General features: G+C 38.4%; 1 protein-coding gene across 1 annotated transcript in view; it reads left to right on the top strand.

The window, feature by feature from the left end:
• Positions 1–388: 388 nt before the first annotated feature.
• LOC105937061 (voltage-dependent T-type calcium channel subunit alpha-1I) overlaps positions 389–26,377 on the top strand; it is a gene marked incomplete in the record, with an annotated part of 287,706 nt that continues 261,717 nt past the window's right edge. Inside the window, 1 exon segment of the mRNA XM_036137349.1 lies at positions 389–1,318.

The raw sequence follows: 26,377 nt of genomic DNA, 5'->3' as shown, positions 1-26,377 counted from the left end.
CTGGGGCGTGTGTGCGACACAGGGCGCACGCGGATGCTGCTCCTTTCTGTGTCTCTGCGTTCACGCCTGCGTTTAAATATTAATTTGCTGCACCTCAAAGGGCCTTTTACTTCCCACCCCACCTGTATCCACCGAGAGAGACACCAACGCATAAACTGTGGGAATAAACAACATAATGGTTAACTAAAATGACATCAGTGACAGCTGGATATCTAATACGTGTAACATCTAGCACCGCATATGTTCTAAATCTTTCATGTGAACCTTTAATAATAAAATATCTATCAGAAGAGCAGTGTGTAGCTCATACGGTCTTTCAGCTGAGATGAAATAACCCACAAAGCGCGTCCATGCTTTGTACTGCGCACTCTTAACGATTGCTGGGAAAGTCCTGCGCTTTGAAACGAGCACTGGGATCACACAAAAATAATCGCAACAGGCGGGTGAGATTTTCAGCATTAGGCTGCGTTCTGGAGCCAAAGGGCTTCGCGGGTTTGGAAACAAAATGTCGTTGCTTTTTTTACGACGTCTCTTCTGAGGAATTCCCCGAGTTTGCAGAGGCTAGTCCTGCAGAGATGCACGTTCAAACCAGCGGTCGGCAAGAAGCTGCGTCTTCCCTGCAACACGGAGCACAAGCCTGGAGAGCGTTTGGATCGAGTGATTGAAGTTGATGATTGTGTTGACGCCAAGAGGCATATTATGAGGAGCTCTCTAAGGAAATTTTGATTATTGATCATTCCTGTTTTTCCTCTTTATTTATTTATTTTTTTTTCCTGCAACAACACAGATCTGCCACCCAGAGACGCGTGTCACCTCTCCAATCGCCGAGGCGCAGCGCGTCCCGCTTCTCAACTTGGATACTGTTCTCTTTTTTCTCTTAACACTTAAGTTTTGGAGATTGGATGAGCGGAAAAGGAACGGAGGGAAAGAAAAAAAGGGAAGTAAGAAATGTGGTAATCGATCGCGCATCGTTCGTGGTTTTAATGTGCGTCGGTGTCCAATTATTTACCCTCTTTCGCCGTTGTCTACTTGTACGCTGTTATGTAACAAATTGCCTCACTAAAAGACACAAAACGACAGGGAAATAATCCACAAGACTTTTTGAACACTGGGACTACTTTGGACGGATATTTGGTATTGGTTTCAAGAGGAAGCAGTTGGAATATCAAACCTCTTCGGGGGAGACGCAGTGTACTGGCTCTGGAGTTACAGTGAGCCAGGGGCGAAGAATTTGGAAAGTGGCGCTCACGTTTGAGGATTACCAAGCGTTTTATTCTCCTGCAAAATACAATACGTCTCCAGTTTGATGTCTGAAAAGGTAAGATAAATCAAACAATCTGTCTTTGTTTCCTGATTATTTTTATTTGAATTGCATTAAAACAAGAGTTTAGCTTTTCATTTTTTTTCTAACTTTGAATCATATAAAAGATAAAAAAAAAAAAAAAACATCTCGTATCCATGCAAGTATCATAGAGGCCTTGTAAATTTTGGGGACATTACATCACTTTTTTGGATCAACGCACGATTTTTATTTTATTTTACCTGAATGAACCGCTTGATGAAAAAAAGGTATTGAATATAAACAGCAAAACAGGAAAGTTTAAACAGTAGGTCCCAAAATAAAAATGAGTCATGAACGTGTCTAATTATGTAGCACCCCCCCCCCACACACACACACACACACACACTCCCCAACGCGCCCCCCCCCCCCTCCTCCTTTCTTTGAGTAAAAAGTACATGGTGTTCAAGATCTAAGCTAGATATCAAGTAGAATCACAAATTACGCACTACTTTAAATGTACTTTGTAAAGATACAGAAGACTCGCCTAAGAAGCACAAAATATGCTGTTTTTTTAACTGATGCTCCGTGCCAGCAGGTTCCATATGGTATGTCTGCGCTGCTGAATTGTCTGAGAAACACACACACACACACAATCTTGAAGAAGAGTTTCCTTTTCAGGCATCAGAGTGGGGGGGACTCTTTCAGCTGATATTATGTGTCATGTTATTAATAATATCTACATCAAGTATACTAAAGGTCAGAAGTAGATGCCTTATAATCAGAGTGTAAATAAGAGAGAGTTTTTTCAACAGGTGCTGATAGTGATTGTTTTATACTCATCTTGATTTTATAAAACCAACTCAGTTACCGAGAAAACACACTTGGCTCATTGGCTCATGGTCTAGATGGATTGATGAATTGATAGGTTATCTTAAAAAAAAGTTATTATACCGCTCACATTTGTATAATTGTTTTATTATATCTTTTCTTGGGACAACAATGAGGAGATTTTTATATGATGAGACTTTAAACACACAAGATGCCATTCAACTGCCTATTAAAAATTGCTGACTCGCTCAGAAAAATGCTTTGCAGCACAGACATGCGTAGCCTCCCATGGCCAGTATCATTGAAAACTGAGTATTACTTTTCTACCATGGTATGACACGTTATTGTCCGATCAGAATCAGAATCAGACATACTTTAATAATCCCAGATGGATTATTGTGTTCAGATGATTATTGTCTTTAGATGTGTCCCGTTGAAGTAATAAACGTGCATAACAGCAAGTTCATTACCACTATGCGCACTGCGTTGCGCTGTGCGCACTGCATTGTGCGCACTGCATTGTGCACAGTGGGCTTTACGCAGAACTGCAGACCCCTACAGCTCATTATGGATGCACATCTCTTTGCTGCTGCATGTTTTTCTTCTTTGAACATCATCATTTTGGTGCAGAAGATGAAATCGACAGCTCTAGAAGCTTTGGAAGAATTTATAAGGCAAAATAATACAATTCAACAAATTTCCTCTTTATTGACAATATGCTTTACACATTGGTACATTTTTTGGCACATTTATGACCAAATGCTTTCTTATGTGCATTAGGAGTGCTACAATGGAAATTGACACATTTATTTGGCCAGATTCCCTTTTTATGAGGTGAAAACACATTTGGCACAGTTTTGGCACATTTTGCTAAATACGAAATCAAAGTTCCACCTGGCACACTGCCAACTAAAACCTTTGTAGTAAAAAATGTCATGGTTTGTGGTTTTTGTGTTTATTTTTGGACTTTTTTAGACTGTTTATTGTTACATTCCTCTCTGCTGTCAGCAACCAGTCATTATCCTATCAGCTCTGTCCACTCCTCAGTCGCCAGCCAATCAGGTCAGTCACATGCTAGTTGCCACTCTGCACCAGATCAGCCCCACCTGCTGCCACTAATAAGAGCCAATTCTGGCCACCTGTCACTCTCCCTATTCATACCTGACTCACTTGACCTCTCCCTGCCAGAACGTCTCATCCTGTTACCTGTCTGAATGTGTTGTTACCTCCAGTGGCTACCTTTTGTCTATTCCTGTGTTTTCTCTGGATCCAGCCAGCACTCAGCCGTTGCTAGTTTACCTGCTAGTGTTTGTGTGCATCACTTTGTTGGGAGGATTATGGGATTTTGTTTTGTTTTTTGTTCTGTGTATGCTGGAGACACATCTGTGGCTTCTAATCAAGATTCAGTCTACGGCTTCTGGTCAAGTTGGTTCTGTCAGTGAGTCCTGTTCAGTCTGGTTCTACTTACCTGCCTCATCTGCCACTTCTCATTTCCTACAATAAACCGTTTTAAAATGAAGCTCTGTATATCGGGTTCTCCAGCACTATTTGTTACAGAAAAATATGCTTCAGTTGATTCAGTCCAGATTTGCTGCAGTTGTGAATCTATGTGTAATGCTAAGTGTAATGCTTATCCTATATTATCCAAAGGGGTTTCATGATGTTTTGCATTCTATATTTTTGAAATGAATAAATAAAATTAGGGGAGGCAAAAGAAAAATATTTTTTTCTTTGTTTAATCACCTACAGATGAGACATGGTGACATATTCTTTAATGCAAAAAGTTTGTAATTACTGTTAATAGCTGTGGAGCTGTACTTGATTTACATCAAATATGTAATCTCCGGTGGAAGTTTCTCCTAAACCTATCTGGGTTTATTAATAATCTCAGGGTGACTCTTCCCCGCCCTTCAGAATCCTCCTTTGAAAAACGGATGTCTTTGTGATCCTTGACCAGTTATTGACCTTATTCAGCCAAGCTAATTCTTTTTTTTTAACCCATTGTAGTTTGTCCAAGTTTGAATTAAACAAGAACAATGAAAGATTTAGACATAAAATACATATATTGCATTTTTCACTTCTCAACCACATTTACATGCTGAAATGTCCTGTACCATCGTAACAAAATTGACCTCATTAACTTTATCAACCTTAGAATATGTGATCTGCAAGCTGACCCTGAGTGTCCTGAACCTCTTTTTGCAAGATAGGTCAAATAGCTGACATTACCTATACAACTACAGTGCAGTTCTTATATCAATATGTGTCTTATGTGAATATGTCCTTTATTAGCATTTTAAAATAATTTAGACAATATTTGGACAGAAAACATGATTTCTTCATTGTTTTTTATTCAACATTTGCTATCTTCTTGCTGTGTCAGTTTTATTTCCCAGGGGAACCGTAGAAAAAAAGCAGATTTTCTGTTTCATAAAACTAGCTAGTAACATTAACATTGGCAGAGAGCTCAGTTCCCCATCGTTTGCAGTTTGTTGTTGTCTGCCTTACAGTAAAGGAAAAGCAGTTTTGTTCACTGAACTTGCTAGCCATTGAGATGAGGATCACTTTCCAGTAACTTCAATCTCTGCCATCCAACTTGGTAGTATAAAAGATTGAGTTGCATTAAGGTTTATTATATGGAAAGTACAACTAGACTCTTGACATTAACATTAGCACTGCTGCTGTACAATGGATTATTCTCTCAAAGAATATTGCATTGGGAACATCAATGACCCAAATGGTGTGTAACTTCCTTCTTTATTACAAAGTTTTGAGCTTTTGATTGGGATAATTTTAAACCAGACATCACCACATTGGATTGGGTTATTGTAATTGTGTTTTTACTGAAAGGACTTCTGGGTGTTGAGATAATTACAATAACCTTCCAGACTTGCAATGTACAGGAATAAGGCAAGTGGTTCATCAATATACGTATAGCAACACACAATCAGCTATAAACAGCTATAATTGTATATAGATCTTATGTGGATTGTTTGGTTTTAGCAGATCTAAATGCTAGCTGTAGTTCTTTTACTGGGATGAATGCTAAAATATATGAATTGTGAGAGAGACGGGGAGAAAATCCATCTCTCATTCTTGACTCTCAAACCAAGAGACAAAACTACTGGGCTACTAAAGACTTACTTTAGTACTGTTTGATGTAATTGTTGCTAAGAAACAAATGGAAACACTTTTATCATTGCACTTCTTATGGCTCTGTTTTATGTCTGTTTGTCAACTGCGTGCTGTTACCCAGCTACAGATTTACATAGGAAAATAAGAATAAAATGTGGTTCAAGCGCAGGTCTCACATTTGGCAGCAGTGTGTTAAACAACAGTGATTACTACATTAATAATATCAAAGAGGGCAAAGATAGATGTAAAAAAAAAACTTTTGAAGGATAGAAAGTACTTGGTATTCCTACTTCTTTACATTCTTACTTTGACACTAGCCTGCAGCACGAACAACTAGGCCTCACAAATGTGACATGTAGCAGAACACAATCCACATGCAACAATATACAAAGGATAATTGGCTATAACATCAATTTGCATAAATAGAATTAGCATCTAGTAGAGCAATAGAGACAGTATAAGAATAGAACAAACAATTCTTCAAGGTCAGGTCTTCTCACACAAAAAAAAAAAAAACACAGTCTGCCATTTTCCTGAGCAATGGTATTGGTAAAGGTGATCTCCTGGGGATTGTAAGGGTCCTAAGCCTCTACCCATTAGATAATCACTTTTTAGAGAACAAGTCAGGGTGTCCATCTCTACTATTGAACCCAATTTTCCAAGCCCTATTTCTAGACATTTTCAACAATAACAAAAAAAACAACAAATATTTTGCGTGGCCTTGCCAGCTGCTGTTAATATTTTATATTTATTTAGATCGACTTGCAGCTGTACTGTTGCTCTGCAGCATGAAGGGCCTGTGTCCAAATCCTCCTTCATGGAGTTTTCACATTCTCCCTTTGAATGTATGGAATATCTCCAAAGTCAAAGCAAACTTAAGCCTCCCACCATAGTCCAAAAATGTGGAATTAATTGGACTCTGTAAATCTTTGTGTTGGCCTGTGGTAGACTGGTGACTTATCCAGGATGTAACCCATCACTTGCCCAATGACCACTTGAGATAGGCACCAGCTCCCCTGTAATCCTGTAGGCAGAAGCGGGTATGGACAATGGTTAGATGAACTTAATTAATTTTTGCAAATCCATTCAGAAACCACCCTCCGTCCCTCTCTTGTCTATACCCTCTTATCTGTACAGTCACCTGGCAGTAAGTGGGGTACATTCTGGACAAGTCACCCTTCAGAATGCAAAATTAATTTATTGTTAAGATTCATAACATGCAAAGAAAATAGTTCAAGTGTTTGTTTCTGTAAAAGTTCAAATCACTTTTCTCTTTTAAATCATGAATAATCAATAATGTTGTTATTTTCAAATAATACTTGTGATTTTTTTTCCTAATACAACTATTTCATTTTGTACATCAGATAGATTTGCTTCACTGTGCTGTGTTGAACGGCTGTACACTAAATATTTTGTAAGTGTCGTCACTGTTTTCAGAATAGCGTCAGCTCTTTATGGAGGCTGTTCATTCTCTTGCTGTAGTTTGTCAGAACATATTGGATCTCTTTCCATATTAATGCCTCAATCTTTTTGATGGATTCAAGGAGATTGAAATTTGCTTGACTCTCTGGGCCACGACATTCGCATAAAGATTTAATGATGTTTAGATTCCGTGAGGGCAAGCTTGGCGTTTAACCCCATCATGGTGGTCATGAAACAACATTTCTTTTAAAGTGTGTGTGCTCTGGACAGTAAGATGTAAAGTGGGATCAGGGAGCAGTGTTAACCTCCCGTGTCATAAATTATATATAAAGGGACCTTGCAATATTTCTTTGGCCTAGTGACTCTAACCAGTGTGGCATCTTTATTGTCATGGATACACATGACATCCAGTTACGGTTCAGTGGGTGTTTCTAAAAGTAAATATAGGGGAAAAAAGATAAAAGAGAATTACAATACTTTTAGATAGCAAAGAGTGATGTGTCATTTTGCCTTGGCTGTGGATTTTGATCCAATGTCCTGAAATGAGCATACACGTTGGGAGAACCTTGACAGTTTTTGTCAAAGAGTCTGTCACAGAGCTGTTGATTTACTTCATTAACTCCCCGTTTGATCTTGTGATCTATACTTTGTGTCTTTATTTGTGTGTGAAATTTCCATCTGTTCTTGTTAGCGTCTTTTGACTTGCAGCTCGACTTTTCTCTCTGTGAAGGGCTGCTTGGTTAAATAAATTAGCCGTTTCTGTGACAGCTGTGCCTGCAGTTTGAGTGCCAAATCTTTGGCCTTTATTGTCTGAAGGTATTTGTAAACACTAGAGAATTGTAGACTATATTTAGAGTAGGCATGTATACAAGGAACTGTTGAATTTTAAAAGTTCACATTTTAGAACATATACTATGGAAAAATGTATTGAGAGAAAATTTGATCCAGTTAAACATATGCATTTTATATTTGGCTTTACAAACATCCAATGCTGTGAAAAATATTAGCCCCCTTATAGTTTTTTTGTTTTTGTTTTCTTGCTTTGTAAGCATGCATGCTTACATGTTTCAGAACATTAAGCAAATTATAAAGTTAATGGCAAAATGTTTTCAAATGATGATTTAAGGCAGGGATATCTAATTCCAGTCCTTGAGGTCCGGTGACCTGCAGCTTTTATATGTGTCTCTTTTTCAACAAACCTGAGTTAAATAATCAGGTAATTAGCTGGACTCTGGAGAACTTAACACAGGTATCCACATTTTGTTTCCTGCTGTGTGACCCTAACCTTTTAACTAGAAGTGTAACCCAGCTTTCTGGGTTTGTTACCGGCACTGCATGAGGCGGAAGGAGAATAGACTTGGAGCTGGGCTTTTGGGTCGCTGCATGGCTCAGTGCAGGGGTGTCAAACTCATTTTGGTTGAGGGGCCGCATTCAGCTTAATCTGATCTCAAGAGGGCCACACGAGTTAACTCATTGCAAGATTAAATAGAACTAATAAATGTGGACTTGTTGTTGATTTTTATATAAAATTAATTTCACTTTTACACAATATATTATGAATAACCTCAGCGTTTTTAAGAAAAGTATGTGCAATTTGATCAATACTTTTACTCAGTTAAACAGTTACTTAAGTGCATTATGCATAAGAACTGATCACAGTACAATGCTGAAAAACAATGCTGAAAAACATTTATTCACATTTTTTGGAACTTAAAAACACTGTCCTGCATGACAAAATACATCAAACAGATAAAAATTAAGAAATGATTTAAATTTTTCCACACCTGAAGCTTAATCTGCTAATTAAAACACAGCCCCCTCGTGGACAATATAGGAACCGCATATTTTCAATTAATCAAAATACATGTTTTTTTTTAATAATTGTTTTATCATTCTCTTCCTTTTATCTTGTCCACTTGTGAAAGTCAAATCTGATGAGCTCTTTGTGGCATCTTATTGCCACATTGCCAGACAGGACACTGGAGAAAAAAAAAAAAAAAAAAAAAAAAAAAAATATATATATATATATATATATATATATTTATAATGATAATGCATTTAGCCACAGGGCCGGACTAAATTGTTTGGCGGGCCGGATACGGCCCGCGGGCCGTATGTGTGACACCCCTGGCTCAGTGGGACCCTTTGTTTTTTTTCCAACACACCGGGTGGCTGCCCTATTGCAATCAGCATGTATATGATTGGAAAAATTAGTTTCTACACAGCAGTGATTAAACTTATTCTATTTATGTATTTCAATTCAAAGATGTTACAATAATAAGTAACCCTAAAAGTTAGGATTTATTTCACATTTGTGGTGATTGAGGATAAACAGGACCTCTAGAAACGTTCAGGACTGTGTTCCAGGCTTCCAGCAGTGTTGTCAGGTCCGCTTATTATCAGTGGCTTTGGGCTAGTTCATTTACACTGTTTACAAGTTAGAGGTAATAGAGCTGGTTGCTTGTTTCTTTAACAACTGGGAACACTGGAGTGGCTTTCTGACCTGCAGGCACTGCTTTTTTCTAAATGGGCACAGGAGGATCAAATCTTTTTTTTTCATAACCTTCCACTGGTGCGTAAAAGTAAAAATTTAAAAATCAACTAGCCTTAATTAAAACAGCTCTAACATGCAGCACTACACACTTTTTTTATTTAGTCTATTATTTCAGATTAACAGACTTTAACACTAAATAATTTTGAATTAGGGCATCTGTAACTGGCTGAACATGGGATAATTTCTCGTGTCTCATGTTATTTTTGAATTAATCGTTTTTCATGTTTTTTATTTGTTCAAAGACATTTGGTGAAAAACTGCATCTGAAATGATACTTAGCTACTTTTTTGTTTACAAAAGTATTTTTTTTTATTTTTTTTCAAGGTTTGTTCCCATTGTCAACATTTCTTACTTTCATCAACCCATGCTTAAAAAGCTCCAGGCTTATCAAAAGCCAGGTGCTTTTGAGGGCTAATAGAAAAAGGTGTGTAGAATGAGATGAGTATATTAGGAATTAATGTGAAGCAGCTAGTGCAGGAGCACAGGAAGACTGAGAAAGAGCTGAACTGAGATACAGACATCTAATTAAGGGGAATAGACAAAACATAACTGAGAAAAATAGATTCAAAAGTTAAAAAAAAAACACAACACAGGAACAAACTAAGAAACTAAAAATAAGGAATAAACTAGTAAGGCAAGACCTGTTGGTACAAACAAGGAAATGAAAAACACAGACAAAATTCAAACCCGACACCTAATACCCAAGCATCATGAAACCTTTGGTTACAGGTTATCACTCTTGGTCTTTCTGTCTGCTCTTCTACACTTCACCAACAAGTAAAACAAGTTGTCATTCCTTTTAGTAAAAAAAGAAAAGGAAGACAACTTTTTTCAAAATCTACTAATATCAGTACTGGATGTTGACAACAATCTCCCTATTACTTTTTAATTGGAATGAAAAACTCATTCAGAGTTTCCAAGTATGGTTGCTTAAAACCATACAAAACTTTTCATTGAAAGAAAAAGCACATTGTCTCTTTAAAAGTATCTTGTCTGTTGGCCTGCAGAGCGCCCTCAAAATAACAGTCATCGTTTCAAAGCTGAGTCAAAACACTGTACATGCAACTCTCCTTCAACAGTGCATCAACCATTTTGGCTCCCCCGTCCAAACAGCTTGTCAGTCACTCCCACAGCTGGTCAGACATGTCAGTCATGCCTGTCATGTCACACCCACAGACAAACCTCTATTTGATGGTAATAACCACTTATTTATCAGATTCTTTCAAAGCAACCATTTGGACACTGATCAAAATCAAGTTAGCTCTTGACTTCACATATATATTATATTTTTACAGATTTAATGAGAAATGTTGCCACTGCTCACATGGGAGTTTATCAGAACAAGAAATGTTCTGTATGCCACAACTGAAAGGCCAAAAGTACAATTATGGAGCATTTTGCTACAGGTTTATTTCTGCCACAAAATGCTAAATCTACAAAACTAAATATATATAATAAGTAAAAAAAAAAATCACTGCATAAAAGCCTGGCATTAGCAAATGAAGGGGCGTCTATTCATTTGGCCTGAACTTTAAGGTATGCCTCTAATTTAACACCTCATTTGATCACCTTATTTGCAATGTAATGGGAAGGCTAAAACGTAGCATGTGATAGGTACTTGTCCACAGTGAGAGTATAGCCCCATTTACACTACCCTTGTTAAACCGATCCATGCCGAGCTCGGACCGAGCTTGGATCAGTTAACCATGCCGAGCTTAGTTCTGACGACTGTTTACACATCACCCTAGCACGGTTCCTCGCCTCCTAGTGACGATCTACGGTACTACTGCTCTCTGGGATTGAAGGAGGGACTCAAGCAAATCAAAATGGTGGTGCCCGTAACATTCAGGAAGTTTTGCTTGGTTATAATTGCTTTTTGCGGAGAGTCAGGGGAAGAAGGCAGCATTTTGGTGAATTTACTTGACAGATTTGGCTTTTGGGAAGTGGATAAGACAAACGAACGTCTAATCAGGGCTTACAGACGCAGGAAATGACAGACGCTGAGGTTCATTACACTGCTAAGCAGAATCATCACTGGAAATCGTGTGGCATGATAGGGAAGCTAGTATTTTTATGAATGTCTAAAACCGCAAAATTAGTCAGCTGACTGTAAGGTGATGACGCGGTCTGCTCATGTGCGCTTTGTTATCTGAGACCCAAACCAGGAAAAAAAATGGGCCGAGCCCACTCATCGAACTGGTCTAGATTTAGCGAGGTCCGGTTGTGTCTGGCACGGTTCAGTTTAGTTTGCGAACCATTTACACTCGATAGTTATCTCAGTTACCGAGCTCGGACTGGTCTCAGCACAGTTAAAAAAGGGTAGTGTAAACGGGGTATATGAAACTTGATACTTTTTTGCTCTTTTTCAAATTTCTGTCAACACAGAATGATCACACTAAATGCAAAGGGATTATGTTGTGGTGTTCATCCGTCTCAATATCCTATGGTTCTGGGCATTTCTAATAATTCACATTATAAAAGTTTTTTTTTTTTTTTGCAGGATGGACTTGATGTGTTGTGGATTGGCGCTATATAAATAAAATGTAATTGAATTGAATTGTGCCAGTTGTATTTGGAGCAGTAAAAGGAGGGGCTTGCATAGGGTTCAATTTACACATTAATTACAACAAACAATACTTACTTTGAAACCTTAGAGAACATCACCAAGGTTAGGGAAAGAAAACAGAACTGTAATAATTGTGTTTCTTCTTTATACTGGTTATTCAGGATATTCTTTTTTAAATTCCAGAGTGTGCTAGTGATATGTGGAGAGTCAGTTGTTTATAAGCTTAAAAAAACATTGTTGCATTTCTGCTTGAAGAAAATTACAACAAGCAGAAAACTAATAAAATTGCAAAACGTCTGAAGTCATCTCACACTGGTGTCATTTCAACTTGTCGCCAGAGGCCATATTGTTTTGTCCATCTAACAAATTTTGCTTTTCATAAACAACCACATTGTTTTTGTACCTTATACAATGAAGTTCACAGGGTCAGTGGCAAAGCCACAAATTGCATTTTGGCCGGGCCGAATAAAAAAAAGGGTGGGCCATATAATTATAGTTGAAAGTAAGTTTATTTGTAAGTTGCAGGTTTGTAAGTTCAATATGGAGAATATACATGCCGAGGAGAAGGCGAAAATAACTTCTCTTTTCAAGTGAACATCCTTGAATGGACAGCGGAAAAATAAAAAATCAGGACCCATCACCTATAAGATTATTTAGAGCCACAAACACAGCGGAGTAAGTTCTGGATCATTTAAACTGCAGCAGCCTGTCAAAGTAATTATTTCTGTTTCTGAATATATGTCACTAAGAAATGATCGCTGTTGCATCATCAATCGCCTAGGACACACAAAACTATTTTTTTAATGAATGAAAAACGTCTGCAATGTTCTTTTCTTTTATTAAACACCATATTGCAGTTAACAGTTAAAAAAGGGAAATACATGCTTGGCTTTCCAGCAGACGTTCAGCAAAAAACAAAACAAAACAAAAAAACACCCATAGCTATGCCCCTGCACCTTATTAATGTAACTCGTTGGATTTATTATACTTAAATACATAATCTTACATTATAAAATCATCAGGTGAAAAGACAGAAATGTGCAGTAGATTTATATTTGAACACTGGGTTGAAGAATTGACAACGGTTTCCATCTTTATAGACAACCCCAGGCTAGTCTCACTGATATTGCACTTTGAGTGACCTCCACATAGGCTTTAGTTTTAGTTTGGTTGTTGCTGTTATATTAGGTATAACATGTGATTTATGAGTCAATCTGATCATCTCATGGTTTTGAAGCGATAAATTGAAGGAACATATAACTCATCACACGCTGATAACCAATTTTTAGAGACCTTGATGATACTAACAATCTACTCATGAGGTGCTATGCTGGCTTTATGGGTAAGCTTGGTTACCCAGTAAAATCCTGTGCTACTGCCGTTGAAAAACCTATGGGAAGAATGTGTTCAACATCAATTTTGGATGACAAACTGTCAGGCTTTCTGGTGCACAATGAAGCACTCTGAGCACCACGTCGAAGAGCGACTCTGGTCACAAACAGCTCTCAATCATTGCCTGACTCACTGGAATCAATATATTCTCATAACTCAGGGCCTCTGACCCTGACCAAAGATTATTACTGCCCTCTGGAAACATGGATGACATACACACTTGAGATGTGGACATTCTCCCTCATGCAAAGTTATTTTCTATATTATATTGTAAGCTATATCAAAAGTGTTTAATATAATTTCAACATATATTATCTCAATAAAGTGAAAAATATCTATTACTATTACTACAATAACAAATAACTTTGTGTTTGACAAGCGACATTCAGACATTACATGTCTTATCACGGATCAATGATAAGATCATAGCAATAGGGTATAAGGCTGGTGATAAAAGTGTAATAAAATATCTTTGTCATTTAATTACCAACATTAGTAAAGTAACACTTTTGTAACAGTTTTCGGGCCTATTTTAATTGGAAACAATTGCGATATAATACTAATGTTGTAGTAACAGTAAGCACATAATCTTAGAGTGTAATCTGTGTCAAACTAATTACAATAAGGAGAAAAACGTAATCAATTTACAGCAGTTATTTGATAATCATGTGATAATACTTAACAGTTTAGCAGTTATACTTGTGTAATTACTGATGGCAAACTGGAAATTCAGGGGCTACATCATTTGACTAACCCAACAATAAAGCCATAATGTTCAAAAATGTGTGCAATAAATAATGAAAGTTTTTTGTTGTTGTTTGTTTGTTTTGTTTTATTTATCACGGTAGTATTGCATCTTCACAACATTAAATAGAAACTTTAATAACCTTACCAAAGCTGCTTAGTAATTTCATAGTTCCATAAACATTCAAATACAAACTATCGTTATGAATTTATTGTATAGTATGTAGTTTTGTAAACCAACTTTTTTTTTATTCTATTGCCTGTCAAATATGTTGAAAATTAAGGTGGCTAAAGTTTAGATCATTATAAGCACATGACACTTTATTTTTGTTATTTTACTCCTATTTTAGTTTTTACTTATTTTAGGATTATGATCTTGTTATATTACCGTTTACTACCAGGTAACTACATAGCAACAAGTCTGGTAAATGGTAAATAGCTTGTACTTGTACGCTTTAACTAGTCCGACAAAGCGCGTTACCTTACAATCAGTCATTGACCCATTAGAACATATTCACACCCTGACGGTGGTGAGCTATGTTAGTAGCCACAGCTGCCCTGGGACAGACTGACAGAGGCGAGGCTGCCATACACCAGCACCACCGGGCCCTCTGACCAGCAGGGAATTCGGCCAATAGACACAACGACAAAACAGTACTGGGAACGCCTTGGGATTCCTCCGGAGGAGCTGGCCCAAGTGGCCGGGGAGAGGGACGTCTGGGCCTCCCTACTGAAGTTGCTACCCCCGCGACCCGACCCCGGATAAGCGGAAGAAGACGGACGGATGGACGGACGGACACAACGACTGAGACAGTCAGAGCGGGGGATTGGACCAGCAACCCACCAATTGTAGGATGAACTCCCTAAAATTGGCATCTGGTAATCATATGATACTGCAGAATTGCATTTACAAAGCACTTTAATAAATTACACTATACAATGTTTCTCTGAGTCCTTTGAAGAACAACGTATTACATTAAATACTGCAGACCTTTACATTTTTAACAACTCTTTGATTAGTGTTGTAATTCCAGGCGGTTAACCTTATTGCAAAACATAAAAATAGTAATGCAGTCATGTTTTTTTTAACAGGTAAGATTGTGCATAGGACGGGAATTTAGTATGTTGTACAAATATTGAGATCGAAATTACTTTAATGCAAATGTGATTAAAGTGGGAAAAGGTCTGACATTTATGCTCCAAAAAAACAAAGGAGTAATCACTTACAAAATTGAATATTTGTCTCTGATTTGAACCTTAATCACCTGGATTGATTGGAGTTGTGTGTGTGTGTGTGTGTGTGTGTGTGTGTGTGTGTGTGAGTGTTTGGGTCTCCTGAGGGCTCTCGCAAGCTAATTGACTGAAAACACAAAAGCAATGAGATTGTTAGCCACACAACATTGTCCAGAGATGCAGCTATCAGTGCATCTATAGTTCTCAATCACTGTCCATCTTTTAAAAAATATCACTGTTTTGCTGTCACATATTCAGTGTACTGCTTGTTTTACCATCTGCCATTTTGAAATACAGTTTGAAAGGAAAATACTTGTTACAGTCCACTGTATTTTCCAACTTCAGAGGGTTGCTTTTTTGGGAATGTGGAACACTGGGGGGAACACATCAATTCATGCTTCATTAGTATTCTTACAACATTGATATTGCACTCTTTAGAAAAAAAATATTGTGCTAAAATAACTCACACTCCGGCAAAAAGTACCATCAGTATAAAAACAGCTAATATTATGATTCCCACAATGTGTGTAATGCAAATAAATGCCAGAGGATAAATAAATCTTGGATTCTTTTAGCTGCAAGACTTTTAGCATCATTATACAATGGAGAGAAAAAAACAATTGCAAGCCGTTAACATCTTTGTTCCAAAAATGTGTATTGATCCTGACTCGATGTGCTATTTAATATTTTTTCAGATGTCATATGCCAGAAGTCTTTTTTTTTATGTACCACTCAGAATATCTCTGTCTCAGTGATATATACATACTGTATAATATAAAACACTTGTGATTAGAAAGTTATGGCATCTACAACTGTTAGGTAATCATTTTGAAAGACTTGTTACCCAAGAGAACCATTAATATGTTATTTGCTATTATTATTTCATTATCGTGTATAGAAATAAAATGCGGGAGATAAACTTTGATGTTTGACACACCCCTGTGATGCAACGCTGTGATAACTCATTGCAATACGGCGGCATTGGTCTTGTGGTGCAACAAAACCACAGCATGTAAAACACATAAACATTGATTCACATCAGGAACAAAGAAACTATTATTAAATACACATACAGGTATTTTTTGCTTTACACATATGATCTGTTCTTCTGCTTTCCATGAACAAGACAACTAAGGATCATTAGCTCATTCTTTGAAGTGCTCATTCTACCTTGTGCCTGTGCAAATTCTCAGTTATCTGGGTCTTTGCAACAGCAAACAGGCTTAAATTGGAGGCAACTAGATTTTCATTCAGTTTTTCTGAAAACGTTTCAACACCTATCCAGGAGCCTTTGTCGGTTTGCACTCGAGCAAAAAAAAACAAAACAACAACAACAAAACACAACAGTGAAAGTCCGATTGCCTCTGATTTAAGTCTGTTCACTGTTGCCCATTCTACCTCTTTTACAGTCAAACTTCCCTAGGGCTAGGTCCTGGTGATGGTCCCTGCTCCATAAAGCCAGCAGCCTTAAAGGTATACTATGCAACCGGGGTTGATTTTCTAGCGAGGCTCCCCCCAGAGGACGAAAGTAAAAGTGCACTGTCGTAAATATGCTCAGCTGTTCTCCTGGTTTGTCCGTCAAACCAGGCGCGGTTGTTTTGAGCTTAGCAGACAGGCGAACACAACGAATACAAAAGTGGAAAAAACGGCAGTACAAACAATGACTAACACAGTGAAAGTATGAACATGCACAGAGAGAGAGAAACCATTCCAATGCAGTGTTTCCCCTAGGAATTTGGGACGACCGGCGGGGCGGAGGGGGGGTGGGTGGGGACAAACGTTGCACCGCTGACCAGCGGAGCGGAGCGGGGGGAGACAAACTTTGCGCCGCTGAGCGGCTGAGCGGAGCGGGGGGGAGACAAACTTTGCATCGCTGACCGGCGGAGCGTAGCGGGGGGGAGACAAACTTTGCATCGCTGACCGGCGGAGCGTAGCGGGGGGGGGGGGAGACAAACTTTGCGGGGGGGAGACAAACTTTGCACCGCTGACTGGCGGAGCGGAGTGGGGGGAGACAAACTTTGCGCCGCTGAGCGGAGCGGGGGGGGGGAAACAAACTTTGCATCGCTGACCGGCGGAGCGGAGCGGGGGGGGGGGGGGGGGAGACAAACTTTGCGAGGTGGAGACAAACTTTGCATCCCTGACCGGCGGAGCGGAGCGGGGGGGGAAACAAACTTTGCACCGCTGGGGGGGGGAGACAAACTTTGCACCGCTGACTGGCGGAGCGGAGTGGGGGGAGACAAACTTTGCATCCCTGACCGGCGGAGCGGAGCGGGGGGGGGAAACAAACTTTGCACCGCTGGGGGGGGAGACAAACTTTGCACCGCTGGGGGGGGGGGAGACAAACTTTGCACCGCTGACTGGCGGAGCGGGGGGGGGAGGGGGGGGGAGACAAACTTTGCACTATCGAGTTAGTTTTATTTTTTTATTATTATTTTTTTGGAATGTCGGTGAGGCGGTAGCGTGAGGGAAACCCTACAATGTTACTTACAATCGCATCAGCAGAAACGCGAGGTCCGCGTCAGCCTTTCAGCCTTCTATGTTCACCCGTGTATGACTCCTATCTCTGTCCAGAGCCCTTTTCCTCTTTCTTGCCTGCTCCAACATGGGCTTTCGCTGTTTTCTCGCTGGTTCTGCCATGATAACTGCACAAATATCGCCACTGCGCTACCAACGAGCACACCTTTCACTGCGGGCGTGTAGCAGTTCTCGCCGTAAAGCAAGACCGACTTTCGCGATGCACACGACACTACTGAGCCTGTGACTGCGGGCCGACTGCTCCTGCAATTGCAAGTGCGGTATTTCCCCCACAGACCACCAGGGCGGCCGAGAAAGCCTTAGTTCAACCTGAAATGACTAATTTAATCATCCCAAACGGTATGGAACATATTAATTAACTGAAAAATGTTGCATAGTATGCCTTTAAATAATCTTTAAAAAGTAAAGATACATTGCAAGTCAACAAAACAGGAAACTGTCTAATGAAAATTGAGCCCTCACATGTAAAAGGCAGAGAGAAGATCTCTCTGCCTGGGTCTGGATTAGCTCATGTCAAACAAGCTACACAGGAAACCCCACCTACAGAACAACACCTGGAGGGCATGCTGTATCGGTTCGATGTTAGATGGACTGTAAGTAGAATCATTTCATGTTTATTCATATAATTCACTCGACTTTTCTTTTACACTTTGGGAATGACTAAACTTAGGTAATGTTGTTCTTAATTGTCCACATAAGCCTGTTAAAATTCTAGATTTTTGTGATGTAAAAAATGACAGTGATAAATCATTTTGAAACATTTCCCATCTTTAACGTGACACGTATCCTGTACAACACAACTGAAAAACAGCAAAACAGGATAAAAACATTAAAAAAAAATTCAGGCCTTGTCCACATGGCTGGATATCTAGGCAGACAAATATATTTTCATGCCTGTCATCCACATGGAAATTCAGTTTTATGTCACAAAATTGACGACTGAGAAAGCTTCAGGGATGGGAAGATAAATGTCTTCAGCTTCCGAATAGAACTCCAGTTGTTTTATTTTTAACCTTTTTTTTGGATTGATCATGACCTGGATGACTGAGAATCTTCACCAACTTACTTCACCAACATACGTCACAAAAAACTATATTTCTGAAAAGTCTGGCCACAGTGGAGATTTGAGAAAATGCCGTTTTTGTGTTTGCATGTGTACTGATCGACAGTCTGGTTGCCTCCGATTTAAGCCTGATTGCTGTTGCGATGACCCGGATAACTGAGAATTTGCACATTCAAATGTGTACATGGTAAAAAGGATTATTAGGGTCATGAGTATTAGTCTGTGACAAATAATGTGGCTCTCATGTCACATGTGCAACCATTTTTTGACTTGGTCATGCAATCAAGGAAAAATTAATGCCACCAGAGGTGCTGATTTTTAGGTTGATACTATAATTGACTGTTTACAATATGTGTCTAATCAGTGTTAAACTGGACAAATTTACTGCTATGAAATCCACAGCAACTCTGATCATTTATTTCGTACTGATGTTACCATCGCAACCACACAGCATTTCCTGACTTCACCGTTGTATCAAGACTTCAAAGTAAAAGCATGGATGATACATCACATAAAAGTGTTCACAAAATCAGCAAGGTGGAGAGTCCTCCTTCTGTGGAGACTAAAGAAGTTCAGTGTATACCTGTAAATTCTCATCGACTTCAAATGGAGATCTTTCGCAGTTATACTGTCAAGATTCTGGCCGCCACCGTAGCTTTCTGGACTGCAAATGTTTTTAGAGGATGATTGGAATAACATAATGTGTTACCAGGACTGAACAGCTGGGAATTCAAGACTGTAGAGGAAGCCACTGATCTACTGTGTGTCCAAGAATTTCATTACTGTAAAGATGTGCCACTCATTCTCAAAGGCAATAATACAACTGAACTCAAACTTAATACATTCAATTATTACCTTTTTATTTACACTGCTGTTTACTGCGTTGCAGGTTTTCTCTCATCAGTCTTCTGTTAAAAATGTCTCCTTTCTTTCTTCTTCCTCCTTATTCTTTCCTCTTTTTCCCACCTGTAATTAATACGTGCTCACCATCTATTTCCAAGCGGTCTAAAATGCGTTCACCATTGTTTGCCGCTCCCCCACTCTGTTTGGATGAAACCCAACACTGTGCACGTGTGAGAGAGGCAGTCCTAATTTCATATCCGCTGGTGTCTCCCATTGTTTGTGTTTATGAAGGCACATCATTTCATGCATTCTGTTAAAGTGTTATTCTCTCTCTCTCTTTCTCTCTCTCCCTCTCTCTCTCTCTCTCTCTCTCTGTTTGTGTGTGTCATTCCACACCTGGTTGTCAGAAGCGGTTACTCAACGTTTGTGGCAGGCAGCTGATAATTAAAGCAGAGCTGAACAGCGATAGATAGACAGATGAGAGGGATGAGCATTGAAAGGAAACATGTGTGCATGAAGACAAAAGAAGTACACTGTCTTCTGAGAGAGTGAGACTTTGTGTGCTTGAGTTAAAGTGCCTTCAGTCCTAATTTTGCTCAGTCCATTAAAACCTCCTCATTTAGATGCTGTTTCTTTCTTCCTGAGCTATTCCACCCACCTCTGTTGGCTCACAATGTCCTTTTATTTTTACTTCGGTGTTTGTGAAGCCATTGTCACACTTCACCTGCACACTGTGAGCCATCTCAGGATCCCAGATTCTACTTTAGGAATGAAAAACGTAGATGAAAATCTACTTTTACAGGTTTGATTATGTGGCGAGGAGGGAACATATTCAAGTTTGTGGGATTAAAAGTTTTTATTTTGGGAGAGGGGTTACCATACAGTAAACGCACTGGTTGGTGAGAAGTGAGATCTTAGATATAGTTGTTGCAGTGTTGCAAACAGTTAGTGGAACAAATAGTGCATTTATGTGCATTTCTTTCACACATTTGCAAGGGCTCCAGTGTCTGAGTTCCACAGGTATTTTAGTTTCTGGATACATTTTCCAGGGATTCCAATGAGAAGTGCCAGAGTAGTCAAGTTGGGAACAAACCAGCTCATGGACCCTTTTGGTCATGGAAACCGCAAGGCAATACTTCTGAAATGAAGAAAACAAAACTTACAGTACTGAATTTCAGGGTTAAGAGAGATTATAGTAACACACTGTGTGGCTTCATTGGGGCAATTTTAATGGAATCTTTTGTCTATTGGTTTTGCAAGTACAGTCATATTAAATAATAAATCAGAATATGTGTTCTGATTAGGCTTTATTTTCAGAAAATAAAATATGTTAAGCTAATATTAAATGTACTTTTTACAATTTCTAATCTTAAAGGAGCAATAAGTAAGAAATTTACTGTAAAATTAACCAAAATCATTCTCATTTGTCACCTGGGATGGAAGTGACATTCCCTAGAAACAATCAATCAACAATGTCTAAGTCAAGTTTTTCTCCTTTCAAAATTAGAGATAAGGTGCTGTAAGTGGAAAAAAACATAATATTTTATGTTATGGTTTATATTATTTTATAGTACAAATATGTGTTGCCTGTCCAGGGTGTTCCCCTCCTCTTGCCCATTGACAGCTGGAGATAGGCACCAGCACCCTTCATGACCCCGCAAGGGATAAGCGTGTTAGAAAATGGATGGATGGAGGGGTAAATATCTGTGGAATCGATGTCTATAATTTGTTTCACTTAGTTAATTTATTTAAATACACTATTCAATAATATTTTAATATATTGGGTGTGAACGTATCATAGTTCAACGCATTTCAACTTTGATATCAGCACAGTTTAAGGCTTGCCAAGCTATATGCTTTACTGGGGTGCATCACAAAACCAGTGTTGTACAGTGCATGCAATAGTAATGACGGAGAAGGGTAGAGTATCTGAAAATTGTACTCGAGTAAGAGTAGCTACTTCAACATATTTTTAATCATGTAAAACTAAAACTTAGTTGTCCAAGATATTACTTAGGTGAGAGTAAAAAAGAAAATAAATAGATAAAAAGGCTTTTTAAAGGAGCACTGTGTAACCTTTAGCAACTAGGGGCACTAGACCTGTAATTTCCAGGTTTAGCACCCCTGAACGCCACTAGCTATGGAGTATTGATTCTGACAAATTCACAGAAATAAATACAGAAATATATATATACAGAAAAAAATGCTCAATGAATATATAAGCATAAATTAAATACAAAAAAATACAGCAAATAAATAAATGTAAGCAGCAATTAAATTATGCAATGATACATAAATATCTCTTTTAATTAGCTTATTTATTTATTTTCATTATAAGTGTCAACTTTATGTATTACTTAGTTTTTAAATATATTTATTTCTGTCTATGTTTTAAAATTGTTGTCTGTTTTATTCTTCCATTTTATTTATTTTATTTTTAACCCATTTATTTCTTCCACCCTATTTATTTTTGCCTGTCCTTTTCCCATTTCAGTATGCATTTGTGCCTCATTATGCAAATAAGAAGGGGTGGTCTTAAGGGGAGAACTGCTCCCTATTGGTTGGTTAGCAATCTTCTGCTACTGTCAGCAATGACTGCTGCTACTGGCCACTGTCACAGTGGCTAGCAGGTTACCAGTGAGCTGAGGCATTTAGCGACTTGATTTGAAAACATTGCTTTGATTGCAGACTTTATTGTCTGTCGCGTGGATGCTCTGACTGAACATGTGTTTATATGACTCAACAACTTAACGCGTGCTTTGTGGCGACAGTGCAGACAAGTGGAGTGTAGATGGAAAAAGGACAGATTACACGTGTCACTGGACATACTACGAGATGGTCTTGCTTCATACTAAAAATCTGTAAAGGAAGCAAAGTCCCAATATCTATCTAACATCATCTCAGGAAATAGCCATCGCCCTAGAGTTCTATTTAACATCTTAAATTCTGTCATAAATCCTGGCATTGTTGTTTTCAGTGATGTTTCTGCAATGCCTTCAAACAATACTTTATTGACAAGGTTTGGTCTGTTAGACAAGGTATTCCCAAGACCTCAGCTGAGATTTTGGCGGATTCTTCTGTACAACATGAGTTTTGATCCTATTTCTCTCAAAGAACTGACAAGGTCAGTCGAGTCTCTAAATTGCACCAACTGCCCACTAGACATTGTCCCTACTAAAATTGTAAAAGGAGCAATTTATACCATTGGACCCCGCCTCATCTCTTTTATAAATAATTGTCAGGATGGGCACTGTCCCTGCTGCCTTTAAGCATGCTGTGCCACTAATGAAAAAAGCAATCTTGATTCAACCATTTGTTCTAATTTCCGTCCAAGTTCACATCTGCCTTTTCTCTCTAAGGTCTTGGAAAAAATAATGCTGTCCGGCTACAGGATCTCTTTGTATGAAATTGCTGAAAAAGTTTCAGTCAGGCTTCAGGTCCCATCACAGCACAGAGTCTGCACTGCTGAAGGTTCATAATGATGTCCTCGCAGCACTAGATGTAAATAATTCAGTTGTGGTTGTGATGTTAGACCTCACAGTTGCCTTTGACACTGTAGACCATGCAGTTTTTATTTCTCATCTGGTCCAGTGCTCCAGCGTTTTGTCTCATATCTAAGCAATAGATCGTCTTTTGTTATGATTGATGACTTTACCTCTGAAATAGCCCCTTTGTCCTCTGGGTTGCTCTATTGTTGAAGCAGTTCAGTTTTATCTCTATTTGTTACCTCTAGGACTTATCATCTCCAATCACAAGGTCTCTTCATTTTTATGCTGATGATGCACAACTCTACTCACCAATGAAACAGAACGACAATAACACTCTATGTTTATTGCAAAACTGTCTGTCTGACATCAAGCAGTGGTTGTCTTAAAATTTTCTCCACCTAAATGAAGGGATAACTGAGTACATTCTCTTAAATTCTAAACAATCTTGTCAGGCCCCAAGCCTTGTTCCCAAATCCCCACCTTTTTCATCAGTCACGAGAAACCTAGATGAGATTTTTAACAGCACTCTGAACTTTGATAACAGATTAAATCAGTGGTCAGAGCAGGCTTTTTTCAACTAAGACTCCGATCAAAAGTCAAACCATTTCTGTCTTGGGCTGATGTGGAAAAGGCAATGCATGCATTCATTAATTCAAGGGTGGAATAGTGTAATGCTCTGTATGCAGGAATCAGCCAGTCCATTCTCCATAAGCTTCAACTGGTCCAAAATGCAGCTGCTCGGTTTCTCTCAGATGTTCCCAAACACGGCCATATTACTACCATTCTCTCCTCTCTCCATGACTTCCAGTTCACTTTAGGATAGACTTTAAAGTCCTGCTTTTACAGTCATAAATCACTTTGCTCCAGCATATTTACACATACTTCTACTGTTTACCACAACGTCAGGTCTCTGCGCTCATTGGAGCTTATAACCCTGCATGTTCCCAGGACAAGATGCAAAAGATGGGGTGATCGTTCTTTTTCTTTTTTTTTACTCCTAAGTTGTGGAACAGTTTACAACCTTAAAACAAAGAAACTTGTGTACAAACAAGACGTCTCCCTTTAACATAAAATAGGTGAGTGTTTGCTGCATTTCTGAACATGTTTCTTCTTTATTCAGGGAAGTTGCTTAGCTTGTTGTGTTTTAAAAAAAAGATCTGAATCATATCCGTAATTGCAGCTATCGGATCTCAGCATACCCGAGTAACACTGGTCGACAAAATAGACAATTGATGTGTACATTTTGAAAAAATGGTTTTACAATTCCAGAATGTTTTGAGTTATTGTAATGTTGTTTGCAAAATGCAAGCAGGTTCTTTGTGACATGCTTTAATCAATTGTCTACATCAGGAAAAACAGGAAAAGACCATTATATCAGACAATGGTAATTTGGGTCTTTCACCATTTTTTTTACTTTACTTCTTTCAGGTATTAAAATTAGTTATCTACCATTTGACATTTGGTACCATTCCCGTCAATCAGTAGCTGATGTTTCATACATGCTTTAACATAATGACATTTAAATGAATTTAATTAGATTTTATTTATTGTCCACTATGGGGACTTGGGGTTAAGTGGAGCAAAAATATATCTATCAGCAGAAGATCACTCAGAGTTATTTTTTGCTTAATCAGGGTTTATAATCTCAATTTTTATAAGTGTCTACTGTCTTAAACAAGAGACCAACTCAGATATCTGGAGGCAGGGTGTAGGAAAAAAAAAGAAGAAATGTATACACAATTAAGTAAAATTTTATGGAAATGAACAGATTTTAATTTTAATTTATTTTAATTTCCATACTACCCAATTACATTTATTATTTTGCAGTGGTTAAGTTGCATAAAAGCAAAACTAGTCTGATTGAGCTGGGTGTCATCTCTGCTTAAATGATTCAGAGAACATTGCCTAGTGGTTAAAAACAAGCAGTGGTTGTTTTTAACGACAAAATACTTAAATGGTCAAATGCAAACTGGACTGAAAATTATGAGCTATATGAAATTATAAAGTAACTTTTAAAACATGTATATATATATAGTCATATATATATACATACATAGTCATATATATATATCCATCCATCCATCCATCCATTTTCTAAACCGCTTTATCCCTCATGGGGTCGCGGGGGGTGCTGGTGCCTATCTCCAGCATTCACCGGGCGAGAGGCGGGGTACACCCTGGACAGGTCGCCAGTCTGTCGCAGGGCAACACAGAGACAAACAGGACAAACAACCTTTCACGCACACACTCACACCTAAGGACAATTTGGGGAAGCCAATTAACCTAACAGTCATGTTTTTGGTCTGTGGGAGGAAGCCGGAGTACCCGGAGAGAACCCACACATGCACAGGGAGAACATGCAAACTCCATGCAGAAAGACCCAGGGGTGTACTTGAACCCAGGACCTTCTTGCTGCAAGGCAACAGCGCTACTCACTGTGCCACTGTGCAGCCCTATATATATATATATATATATATATATATATATATATATATATATATATATATATATATATATATATATATATATATATATATATATATATATATAGTCATATTTGAAAAATTAGAATATGCATTCGAAAAGGCTTGTTTGTCAGTTTAAACAAACATAAGTCCCCATTTCTGCATGACAAACATTTCCTTTTTTATTGGTCTGATGCAAAATTCTATTCTTAAATGCTGAGTAGTTATTACCTGGAGATGGGGGAAAAACATAATGCCTAGTGTTCAAGGGGCATCCCCTTCCACTCCAAAGCAAAGTGGGATAAATTATCTCTTCAGTGAGTTCTTTGTCAAGCCTGGCTCTTCTTATAAGAGGCATATAGTTGATAGATTTTCAAAAAAGAATGTCTAGACGTGTCCTTTCCACATGCTTTTACTAGCTTAGCCAGTTGCTTACAATGGTAAGAAGGAACTGTGACCCTTTTCACTTTTTTTTAAATATCTGAGCTTTTTACCTCCTGTACAAATATAAAGCAATATACATTTTGAAATTTTCCAGAAAAAGTTTTACTGTGAACTTCCAAGTAAAGAATGACATCTGAATACCCAGCTTAAGGTATATGTATTCTGATTGGGTACCATATTTTTAGGAGTATGTGTCATACTTTTTTCTTAGTTTGGCCAATCATGCGATTTATAGTCAGGTGCGGCTTACATATCAATGCTATATGGTTATTCAAACAGTCCAACATGAACCAAGCAGTAAACATTACTGTCTATAGCCTCAAGAGGGCTCGCTAGGCTTGTGAAAACTGTATCCTGCTCCTGTACCACTTACACTTGCTGTC

The sequence above is a fragment of the Fundulus heteroclitus genome, chromosome 5, assembly GCF_011125445.2.
Source record: "Fundulus heteroclitus isolate FHET01 chromosome 5, MU-UCD_Fhet_4.1, whole genome shotgun sequence".
Classification (NCBI taxonomy): Eukaryota; Metazoa; Chordata; class Actinopteri; order Cyprinodontiformes; family Fundulidae; genus Fundulus; species Fundulus heteroclitus.
Note: the sequence above shows the minus strand (reverse complement) of the source record. Positions and strands in the feature narration are given on the sequence as shown.